Raw genomic sequence first — 12,934 nt, forward strand, 5'->3', positions numbered from 1 at the left:
TTTGCCAAAGAAATAATGAATGGAGAAGCCATTTATATTCCCATCAGTCCAGACAATGGAAAGTATTTCAATCTTTGGCAAAATACAAGTAACAGGCTCAAAACTACGAGCAGATTCAGACTTTAAGAGCTGTATTTTGGAAGACTTTGCTAAGACATTCCCCAGCCTCATCAAGGTGAGAGAAGTACAATCTGAAGTCGCCACGTAAACCAAGGACGCGAGTAAAATGCTCTTATAGGTGCAAAATTGGCTTCAAGCATTATTAGCTTTCCTGCCTGAGTCAATATCAGTTCACAAACTACTGAATTACCAAGCATGCAGACTAATTCATTTGCAAAAAGTGACATAAAATTACAAATTTCGCATTGCTAGTTTTAGCCTGAACTTCAATATTGTTGCATAAAATCCAACATATTATCCCTCACTGATAGTGATGCACTCACATAGAAAAAAAAGTAACAGACAACAACAAAAAAAGAAGACAAATAATCATAAAGGCAGACATTGTTGTAACACTAAAAGACACATTAGCAGGCAGGAATTCATTTTTAGGAGTAACTAGATAAACAATTTCTAGTTTGATCTCTAATTCTAAAGAAAACTGAAACTGTGGCACAAATTAAAGTACATATAACTAAGACATTTTAAACCAGCTCAGCTCTCCATAAAGCATCATGGATCTCCCTCAACTCTTTCATTTTCAGCTGCCCATTAGCCGTCACAGTCAAACTTCACTCACCTCTGAAAGTTTAAATATGATCACAATCTTCAGGGAAGCTTTGCACACTTCTCATGGCAGAGACAAAAAAAAAAAAAAAACCTGTAGCCCTTACACGCTCAAACTGAAGAGATCCCAGAGTCACAGAGTGCAGCACAAAGACAGCACAGGTCACAGCCGTATGAACATGTTGCCTGAAAAAGCCTCCAAGCTCAAGTCCAACCCCAAACTGTGCTCCAAGAGTCGCTCCACCTCCTCCAAAATGCTCTCCAAGTTCAAGGGTGTGGACTGAGTCAAAGCTACGGAGTCCCACATCATTCACACAAGTTTGCCTCTTGAAAAGCCACACCCAGAGAGAGAGAGAGAGAGAGAGAGAGAGAGAGAGAGCAAGAGAGAGAGAGGGAAACACTGAAGTTTTCCTTAAATAACAGCAGAGTAGGAGTGAGGAAACTTCTGGTTTCAGGGTCACCCAGAGCCTTGAAATAACCTGCCAGTGGGCTCTGCTTTGAGAAGAAAAATTATGACGCAGAGCAGCGGTCATTTCCAGGATGTTTATGTTATCTGGCAGACGCTCTGTACTTTTTTAAGATGGCGGTAGGCGTTCGGTGGGCCCTGACGTTAAACATCGGATTACAGAGATGAAAGAGATTAGTTTGTTGAGTATGTCTGTGTGTGCTTCATGCCTCCACACGTCTACACATCTGTCTGAGTAGCGTGTACATTTGCAAACATGTGCATAGGTTTGAGTGTGTTTGAGTGGGCATGGCTGCGGCCTATAGTTTGGGGCTGCTGATGGCTAACAGCTGCCATCTCTTTCCTGTCTGAGTGGGTACACAATCCATGCTATAACACAGTAATCATAAAGTATGCCTACATCTGTTTGACGTTACGCAAACACGTGTGATCCCAGAGCAATTCTTCTGCCCCCGCCGTTTATTTGATCTCACTTTATTATAACATAAAGAACTCTGGTGGCTGCTTTCATCAGAAGAGCTTTTTTTTTTTATAATGCTGTGGGTTAGAGAGTAAAGGGCTAGGAGGGAATCAAACTCCTATTCCTGGCAGTGTTTGTGCCACGTCCTACCTTATAAATAGATTTGACATCACAGCCAGTTCCACACAAATGTGGATTCAAGTAGTCAAAACTCACACAGAACAAAACATACTGGAAAAACAGGAAAGTTGAAGTTTGCCATGCTGTTCAAAATGACTCTTAATCGTTTTCTCCCAAAATAATAAAGTCGCTCAAGCTCAATTTTTTTGGTTATTGTCGTCAAGTCCCACGGAAAGACCAAAACCACCAATGAATACCAATTTAAGATTCCCTTGGGTACTGAATGAAACATTATTTTTTAAAGAGATTTTTATAAAAGCCCTAAAGCCTCCTACAGACTGTCAGATTTTCGCAATCTTTATTATAAGTTTATTACAAGCCACACTGTGTGACACAAATGTAATGATGTTGGGTATGATATGCATGTAAATGGTGAAATGAGGTACCTAGTGATTCAGACTGCAAGCAAGTCAACATGCAGCGTCATTAGTGTCATCATCGAGCTGAGGTGGCCATCTGCAGAAATCAAGCTCTTGCCATAGCGACGTTCATAAAGCTGTTTGGCCGCACTAACTAGTGAGGTACTTCATGCTGCATTTCTATTGGCTTGTAGTTGACGTAGATCTCAGAAGCATTCACATTGTGAGATGATCATCCTACATTTCTGACACTGTCAGATGCTTGTCGAAGGCTATCTTTGATCACAAGACCGTGTGATCAGTCATCTTGGATCCTCTCTCACAGAGCCACGTAGGACCACCGTTTGGCGGTCATGACCACAGATATTGAACGATTGATCGTCTTTCATCGTGTCAGCCCAAAATTGTCTGTACCCGGCTCTAAACAGCTTCACACTGTAGGCTTTAACAAACATCTCTCAGACAGACAATCCAGTACACATACATACACTTGTTTGGGACTATTTACTGCGGCGGATTAATACACGTTTTGGCGAGTGCATGTATTTGAAACAGAACCATGCAGCTTAAAACCGCTCATCATTTGACCCTTAAAGGATAAAGTTAGACGCTCAATGTTTTTGCTTCCATCTTAAAACCCAATGGACAGACCAAAACCAACAATGTTTCTTAATCATGAACTGTTTATTATGACGTGTGCTGCTGTCCTCTTGGCCAGGTCATCCTTGTGAAAGAGATCTTGATCACAATGGGTCAATTACCTGGTTAGATAAAGGTTAAATTAAAACATTAAAAAAAATGAGCTCCGATACTTATATATAGCACACATCCCTCAGACAGATAATTCAGTTTATGTACAATTTATTTGTTGTGTTTGTTGACTATTTCCTGCAGTGGATAGACTTTAAGAGCTTAAATGAATATTTTCTAAAATGTTGGATTGACTTTAGTACAGTACTGTTACAGTGCCCTTATCTATAACTTTGAAGGAACACGTTCAGCAGAGGCTGTCTGATTCATTTCTAATAGTTTGTATTCATTGCTTAATCTGACAGGGACATTATGTATTAATAACACGTCTGTAAATATGCCAGAGTTAGCAAGAAATGCTACAGTTGACAGCACAAACATTCATAATGAAAGTATTTTATACACAATCAATGATTAAAGCATTGATGATTATGGTACAAACACAAGATGCACTTTGTAAAGACTTTTGACAGACAGTGCATGAGCCATGTTTTTATTGTGTTTCCCTTTTCTTTTTGGTAGTATTTTAGTAGCATGTGATGTTCTCTTACACACACATAACGTTGAAAAACAAGCGATTGCATAAAGTGTATTCAATCATTGCGAAAAATAGAAATATACAAAGAATTCCTGTCCTCACTTAGCAAAGAAAAAGGAGGCTTTCTTCAGACCAAACAATGAAGACTCATGACAGATGACTTTGCAGCTAATGTGTTAAAACAAACAGCTCCTTTCCTCCGATGTTTAATATTTCCCTTCCAGGGACTTCCTCTGGCTTGTATTAACCACACAATCAAGGCAGAGTTCATACTTGTTGCATTTCAGCAGCAATCATTCATAAAAATGACCATCAAAACCAGAGTTGTTGTTTGGCGGGTCGCCAGTCCGGGTGATGTTTGTCCATTAGTTTCTATTTATGGCCAAATATTATGTTGCTAGGGAACAGCCGGCTCTGTCAAAGTTATCAAATTAACATTAAGAGCTCGGCAAGCGGCAGCAACGTATATGCCAAATCTCATCATTTCCCTTGTTCAGACCCTGTGACGCATCGGGAGACGCAGAGAAAGGTTCCAGGCAAAGATGCACTAAGCTGCTGCTGGAAGTGAAGCTGAAAACCAACAGCGCTAACAAAGACACACAAGCTCCAGTAAAGAGTGTTTATTTGTCTGGTCGGCGTTATTCACTGTGACTAAATGGATGCTGAAATGTTGACAGAGCCAAGTCCAGGAAGCCTTATAAAGTGCTATCTCACAAAGAAACAAACTATAAAAAAAGTCTTATTTGGTCTGGCAGGTTGCCCAGATGGCAAGTGAAAACAAAGGCAGCCTACGCACAAACTATCAGGGACAAAAAAGAAAAAGAGGGCTAGAGCAGCAATCCCAACAGGAGGAACACTTTCACCTGTATTGAGGACAAAAAAAAAAAAAAGAAACGTGTGAATGTAAGAACAAGATTTGTATTCCTTTTGATGTCTCCATTAAACCTCTCCCTGCAGATTTGCACGATTGCACATGTTGTACAGAACAGACAATTATAAGGAAGTTTTTAGTATTACCAGTGTTCACTTTGTGTGCGTGTGTGTGTGTGTTCCTGTTTCCCTGTGTGTGTATGAATGAGTCATCTCGGGGTGACCCCACCCTACGTGGGCGGTTGATTTGGCAGGCTGGGAATATTTGGCCTCTGTCAGTCTGCCGGTCCCAGACAGAGCTGCTCCCATAACTGGCCTCTTTGTTCCAAATGTCACTCCTCTCAAAGGAAGAGACGCGATCCCGTCGCCGCCTCTCGTGATCCTTTCCTGCCATCTTTTCTTTGTTTCTCTGAGAGCCGGACCCACAAAACACTAAAGTCTGCCGCCATAATAGTCATTAAACTTCAACTCCTCTGTTTCATTTCAAATAAAGCAGCTCCGGGGCTTGAAGGGGGAATGTATTCATCTTTACAGAAATATCTTTCTTTTTTTTTTTTTTTTAATCAAATGCATCATTTTGATCGCCTGAGAAAAAATAAAAAGATTGTCTCGGGTTAAAATGCAGAAACATCACTGATGGTCCCCCTTTACTCGTGATCTGTACTACTGTTAGATTATACTTCTCAGTCTTTTTCTGCATTAGTTCCTTGTTCACATTACCAGCCGACCAGCCAAAGTTTTGCTTTTGTGAGAACTTTTAAAGTTGTTTTGCAGCAAATTTGCAGCTCCAAGTACGTGTACAAAAATGTCATTCAGGCTCTCCAAATCTCCACAATCAAACATTCATGTTATCTACTGGCACACTTGTGTGGTGTCAAACCGGTTCAAAATCACTTTAATGGATACTTGATTAAAGCTTTACATAACCAACTCTTGTGTTAAGTGTCACGTTCAAAAATGTCCTAATTTATTCCCTCTCAGTTACAAAGCAACTACTGCTAAAACGGAGCTCCTTGACCTTCTTGCTCCTTGTTGGATCGCTTTTGGGTTTACACTCTACAGGAGTTTGGAGGGTATTTAAAAGAACCAAATCAAGGTTAGACTATAGGTGGGTTAACTACTTGGATGTTATTATTACACACATGTTAAGCCTTTCATTTCTGCTACCTCCTCCTCAAAAACTGTCAGGCAGCATGTCTGTTTTTTCTTTCTCATTAGCTAGAATGGTGCAACTATAAGAATTGATTTATTTTCATTGCAAGGAGTTAACATGAGTCATTAGATGTGTACACTCTACGTGGTCAGTATAATCCTTTAATTATATCCTTTCTTTATAGTCTCTAATAACCTTCTCTACATTCTTTAAATCTAGGTTTACCTTTATTCACTGAGGGCAGCACTTGCAAGGACCAGAATGTGTGCGGTGATAAGGTTTTTGAAGACCACTAAAAGTCCTTCTTCAGCTGTCTCTATGATGTCTTTATACGCTGAACAATCCCAACATGATTTTGAAAAGTGTAGGAGAAAACAAAAGCTAACCAATCAAAAACTAGCACACATCTGACTTGGCCATCAGCATCATTTTCCAAATGTGCTGTTTTGATAATATAGCAGTTATTTCCAAAATACATTGTTGCGTAATGACTTTCTAAAAGAAAAGTGAGGCTTGTGTCTTAGATGAATTTGAATTTTAAATAGAGTTGGTCTTCAGCTAAATAATATAAGCTAATGGTAGGCTATGGCAAATCCCTGCTATCTGTGTGTTGTGCAACCAGTTTGTATTTGAAATACAATTTAACCCAAAATGATGCCTTCTATATGTAAGTGTTCGGTTTAGGCTAGCATCAGGTTACCTGTATTGTGGTAGTCTTAGGCTATGGACATAGTTTTAAGTTTTTGTTTTCATGTGTTTTTTTTATTCCAGTGCCTGAGTTTCACACATTTGGTCTAATTTGACTTTTCTCGACGCCAGTCTTCACACTTGAACCTTAAAACAAACAACAACACTTTTAAAAGCTTAAAGGCAGGGTTGGTCATTTTCTCCAGATATACTTTTAAAAAAAAAAAGATTTTGGTTGAAATTGTGTTTGGGTCCTGACAGAAATCAATAATTCATGTGCTCTGAAAAAGGAATCCATCATCTGTAGCAGTTGTAAGCAGGTAAAAACTTCGACTTTGAGGGTGGATGTAGACGAAGCACTACTTTCAGCATGCTCGTTTTTTTTAAATGACCAACCCTGCCTTTAATCAATGCTATTAAGAGCAATCTTTTTAATCAGCCCTTCACAACATTTGCTACTCTAATGCTACTGGTGACCAGTAACTTCTTCCCCATACAAAACATTCAGTTTGACTAAAGATTATTTGGCTTGCCTAATTCAAATGGATTCCTTTGAGCCAATAGCATGAAGAGGACCTGTTGCTGTGTCACTTTTGAACCTTTTCATAAACACACCCTAGTAATGGCGGTAATCACAAAGTTATATTCTTGGATGAGACTGATTGAAAATTATCTCTCACACGTTTTGTTCAAGACCTTCAAAGGTGAAGAGTTAGAACAAAGACAGCACAAGAGAATGGGGAGACACACAGGTGTCGGTATAAATACTTCTATAATGATCTAATTAAAATCATTTTTATAATTATGTCACCACTTATGTTTAATTAATTTAATTAAGGTATCAAACGACTGTTACAAGTGGGTGAAATCATCAGTTCAGAGATGAGTTCTTTTAAAGGAACATTCACATAAAAATACATTTCCACTTACAGTCATTTTTTCTTTTTTTATAGTAAAACATAAAAATGACTTATGAAATCTAAAGAGATCACATGATGGAACAATCAACGAGTCCATTTTCACTTTTTCAAAGACACAATTATAGCCTCAGGACATTTTGATGGCGTGGAGACACTGGTGAGGACTTATTCTGAACTTTTGTCACATGCCCCGAATACCATCAAATATGAAGAAATGAGCGCAGGATGCGGGCAATGCCATTTGTAGTTGTGCTAAAAAGAAATCAAACCGATTGTAATAATACATTTCTTCTCCTTTTTAAAATCAAAGTCACAACAATCATTCGTTGTTTTTTTTTTTTACATTTTTTTTTTCTCATGTATTGAGTTACATATTGTCTGTCAAGCAGCGCCTCCATTTCACTTCTGCTCATGTCATATCATGCCCTTTAATTAAGTGTAACAGTGAATACAGCAACACATGTCAGCATCAGGTCATTAGTCGGTGTACTGTTACACTGACTGTGAATGAGGCAGGTGTTAACCCTTTAATATCTAAATAACCTTCACAGAATCTGACTTAGTAAACTCTATTAAATATTGCTCGATGCTTAGGGTACATTTTATTGGAACCTTCTATTATTGAAAGTATTATTTTAAGTAAAAAGTATTTTCTCTTACATATATCTGAGATTCCACTGATGTATAGTTTTAAAGGATAAAAGTATTTATCTCCTGCTGCTACTTTTTCTGCTCTGGGCTACTGCTGCAGCTGCTATACTAAATATGGATCTTTTGTTGAGAAAACTTCAAGCTTCAGCTCAGCAGCATCTGCTTCTGGCAAAGACTTTTAACACTTCTAATGCATCAATTCATCAACTAAACTCCAGCATGGTGAGGTAAAACAACAAACGAAAATATTGGGAGAAAATTAACACAGTCAACGAGCAGCTGTGGCTCCAGTTTGTTCTGTTCCTTGTTATGAATCTGTGCTGGCCGTGCTCTGACGTCCTCGTCTTTGAACTTTTCATCAGTGCAGAGAGGCTAAAGAGCAGAGTCGCTGCTAAGTGTGGGCCTCTTAATGTTTCTTTAATGCCCACCATTAGGCTACAATCCTGCCCGCAGCCATCCTGCGGCAAACATGATTTAAATGAAATGTTTACGACCGCGGCTTCCAGTTCGAGTTGCAAGACATTTTTAAAAACATGTTTGCTGATTTCTTCTAATGGTCACACATGTGTCACTCTCTGTATCGCTCAGACTAATTGGTAAGCTTGTTAGTTATCTGGTTTGACAGGATGTCAATGTATGTTATGGATACTGCAACAACATGTATGAGAGAAATCCCCAGAAGAGTAGATAATAAACACTGCTGGAAGCACAGAAAAGTCAAGTAATCATTCAGACAAGAACTGGGCATTTACATTCATAAGCATGCTGATATTCTGGCTGCAAGCTCACAAAAAAAAAATGGCTCTGTTTTGTTTTATGTGTGTTCCAGTGCCAGAGAACATTAAGCTGTCCCAACGTTTAATGGCACGTGAACAGGCAGACCAGAAAGGTCAATTGTCTGAATGTATGACTTAAAGGCAATCTGGCAGTATGGAAACACTTAAACAGAGGCGTGTGCACGCCATCAGACCTGCGTTGTGTGTGCAACCGCTGAGTTGAGACAGCAACGTTTTGCGGATCAGATTTTAAGCAGGCAAATTGCCTTTGTCACCTGAATAGGATTACCTTCTTAAAGAAATAAAACATGTCAAAATATTTCACATTACGGCAGTGCACTGACTGAATGTAAACAGTCTGGAGTCTGCTCATATTTACCAGTAGACCATGAAACAAGGGCTAAGTTTCATGTACCTTCCTTCATGTGTAATTGTATATAGGCCTACTGCTTTTTGGTAGCTGTTAATAATTCTTCTGAATCCTGAGAAAACACATTTTGCCTCATACTCTGCTCGTTGTTAGCAAATTTACTGATTCAGAATCAGGCTGTTCACTGTGTAAATGTGCGCAAGGAACTTGTTTTGGCATTTGCAAAGGAAAAATCAAAAAGTAATAAATAAATCAGCACAATTAGATTGGCTAAAGAAAATAGAAAACAGTAAGTACAGTTAAACAAAGCAAAGAGAACTCCCATGATTCCCCGTCAGCCTCAATGTCATCTTTTGTGATTTTATTGAGGCGCTGGATTCTACACACTGTGCCTTTAACTTTGTGATCTACTATAACCCACATAACACAGAAGTTGTCATGATATAGTCAAACATTTTTTAAATTCAAAACAATGCCAAGTGACTCTGTGAGACAAGTTCCAACGATATGCTGACGACTCTCTGCTACGAACAAGCTCTAATTGACCTCAACCACACCCGGCACCCACTATGACTGAGTCCTTTCACTGTGTGCAGCACTGAAGAGAAGAATGTGGTGGAAAAGGTAAACATTATGAGTCACATCAGGCTACACGTCAAACTAAAAATGCATTACGCTAACAAGCTACAGAAAATATCTGTCACAGACTAACAAATTGGAACCATTTACCTTCTCGGTTTGTTTATAATACCCTCATTGTGACTCTTGTTACTCGCTGACAGACGACTATCAGGTTGCAAAAGTCCAGGTGCCTTTTTCTCTTGCAGATACAAGTTTTTAACCCACTGAATTATGGATTTTTTTTTTTCTGTCACTTGTCATTGTTTGTTGAAGAAATGCCATCCTTCCTGTCATGTCTGGATACATCCTTCAAGGACAATTGCCTTTATGAAGTTGTGAAAACATGCTTTCAGCTTTTTTCCTCACAACATACATCATGCACATAAAAAAACGAACCTCCTGCAGCCATTTCTAACATCTTAACACCACAATTTCTAATTACATCTTCCACCTTTTGTACACACTGTGATTATGTGTCACGCATCGAAAGATGGATTTGAAATAACCTCCTTAAACCATGATGGATCACTTCCCTGCTCTGATTAATAACAAATGACGGCTCGCTCTGCGGCACATGCATATTTTGGATTATTTCTTCCCCATGTCCATGTTCTCCAGATGTACAGAACAGTCTTTGATTTTTAATACAGCCAGCTGAGACGTGAAGCTTCACTTGCAGATAATGCACTTGGGAAATGACTTTGCCAGATAGAAATTTTCATTGTGGTACAGTGCTCACTGCAGAGGCCTCATTAAAAAGATGTTTTTTTCAAGGGAGCATCTTTTTCCTGTTTATTAATTTGCAATCCTCGATGATAAAACCTCATGTTTAGTTTACATGTGCTGTATTTTCATGCAGAATTAAACAGCTTAGGCTTCATCCTGGTCACATTTTCGATGTCTGTTGTGTAACTTAGTATAGTGATGATGCTGTGAAAGAATATTTCTGTCAGGGATGAACATCCAGTACAGTGAACAAAGTTCAACAAACCTGCTCAGACTCCTTTGCTGCAAAATAAGGACACAAATAATGTTCATTTGGAAAATGACTGTACTTCTCAATATTGAAAATAAACTCTTGTAAGCAGCAACAAATTCCATAACCCCATGCAAATAAAGCTGCCCATTCCAACTCTTTCACAAATAAACAAAAAAGTGCAAGATATTTGACTTTTACTTAAAGCGTGCATTCAGCTGCTAAAATCCAACTGAATGCACATTTGAAAATCTATTTTTGGGTGCAAGGCCTTTTTTTGTGTTATTGTTGTTAATCAATATAAAAAAGTGTTTTAATGTATTAATTGTTTTTGGAGAATGACAGACAAAGTAAACGAATGTGATTACAAGCCATGGGTACACGGGAGCAGTGGTATTTCCTAGTTATGCATGCTTGTCATTTAGCATCCATGTTGACAGGTTACAGACGCAAAACAGCCCGCGCGAGCCGCACGCCTCGGGCAAGGCTGCAGCAATCCATCAGTTCTTCTTTTGCGGAATTGGGGGCAAAAAGAGTTTTTTCTTTACATTTTTTTATCCCGTTTTTCCCTTATAAGTCCTCCCTCTTCCTCACACAATAATGAAACTACACTGGAGAGTGGGCCCTTCTCCATTCCCTCCTCCCAGTCCATGCTGATCTACAACAGTTTAAACCTGCAGAACACTAATTGTTTTTCTTTAGCACTTGTAAGTACGGATTGTCAACTTTGTCGAATGACCCCCAGTGTTCAGTTCTGCCTTGTTCACATGCATGTTAAGATTTTCTAACAAAAAAGGAACACAGATTCTACACATATAGCTATTGAAAAACTAAATGTACACTTGGAGTTTTTGCATCAGTTGAAAAGGCTACACAACAAGTATGTTAAAATGAAAACCAGATCCAGATATCTATCAAAACTACTCTAAAACATTATATATTTAAAGTGATTTAGCTGAGACATTTTCAACCTGGCTTAAAAATGAAAATAAAAAAACATCATAAAAGCGGTAAAAACCCGCCCTCCGTCCTACTGTACATGCATCCTGGCATCATTGTCTGTGTGTTTGTTTTGATCTTGTTTGGGTTCGCACAGAGAATTCTGAGAAGTGTTAACATCTTGCCAGGACTTTGACGTAAAAATCACCACTGGAAAATCACCTGAGTCCTTTGTGTACGACTGCTGGGAATACACACACAAACACACACCCCCGCACACACACACAAAGAACGAGGTCTGTCGTGTGAGCCATGTGCTGGTGGATATCTGTTGGCATCTGGCTCTTATTTCCTTTCTCCATGTCGCAAAGGCTTTAAGCATGAGTCACAGCCCTCAGACCTCCCGGGCATCCAGGCTCGCCTCTAAAGACACAATACATGATCAGTGAAAATGTCATAAGCATTTAGCCGCATTACAGTAACACACAGTCAGACACAACATTTTTTAAAAGTTGTGTATTAACACGACCCGGGGCTCAAATATCCATGCCAGACGTCAGCAATTAACAGCATTCAACTTTTTCGACTTCTACACATCGTCTTGTCCCGTTGGCTCCTGTTCTAGGCCTTTCGTCCGATACTCTTCCGGTACTCTTGTTTAAGCAACCAAAACCAGACTTTTGTCCTCTACAGTAGGTCAAGCTTACGTATTGATTCCTTCCTCAAAGTTGTAACGATTTTTTTTTTCTGTGGCTGATGGGTTATGCTCTGATTGCTCAAGATATCAGTGTACAATTACACAGAAAAATAAACCGACACATTGTGCTGAATATAAAATAAAATCAAAAAAACTGAACCACTAAGAACATGCATGACATGTCTGAAACCAAAGAAACAGATCTTTAAATGAACTCAGCGTGGTCTCCATGTTTGCTCTTATTCTCGATTACATTACCAACTGTTTCATGCAAAAATATGGTTTGGATGCAAATGCCAACACGGTCATGTTAGCCTGTTTTCGTCCTGTGTTTTGGACTCTGTGTGATTAGCAGTGAAAGTGTGATAAGAACACTGCGGCCCAGAGGCTATGCTTTGTTCTCTTTCTGCTGCGGTCTGGTCCGGCCTAGTCTTTTGGGGCCGTTTTTTAAGCAAGGTGGCCTTAACAATGATGCACTGACTCACCATTCAGTTGCACAGGCGGCTTGGCAATTTCCACAGTGCTTTCAAATCTGCGTCATGATGCCTGAAAACATTGTGGTGGATGACACAATGAGCAGACTGAGGCACTGAGCCTGCTCCAAAGCAGATATCAGAGAGAGGATACAAAGGCTCAGAGCTGGCAGGCAGGCAGGCAGGATGTTTCACTGCTGCTGCTAGTGTGTCGACTTTGGCCTCTACTCTTATCTCGTCTATGGATGAAAATTGAGTAAATACAGAAGGCCTCCACTTCCAGGGCTGGTAGCTGTCAAAGTCTAACAGGCATAAAGACAAG

This window comes from Labrus mixtus, chromosome 8 (assembly GCF_963584025.1).
Source record: "Labrus mixtus chromosome 8, fLabMix1.1, whole genome shotgun sequence".
Taxonomy (NCBI): domain Eukaryota; kingdom Metazoa; phylum Chordata; class Actinopteri; order Labriformes; family Labridae; genus Labrus; species Labrus mixtus.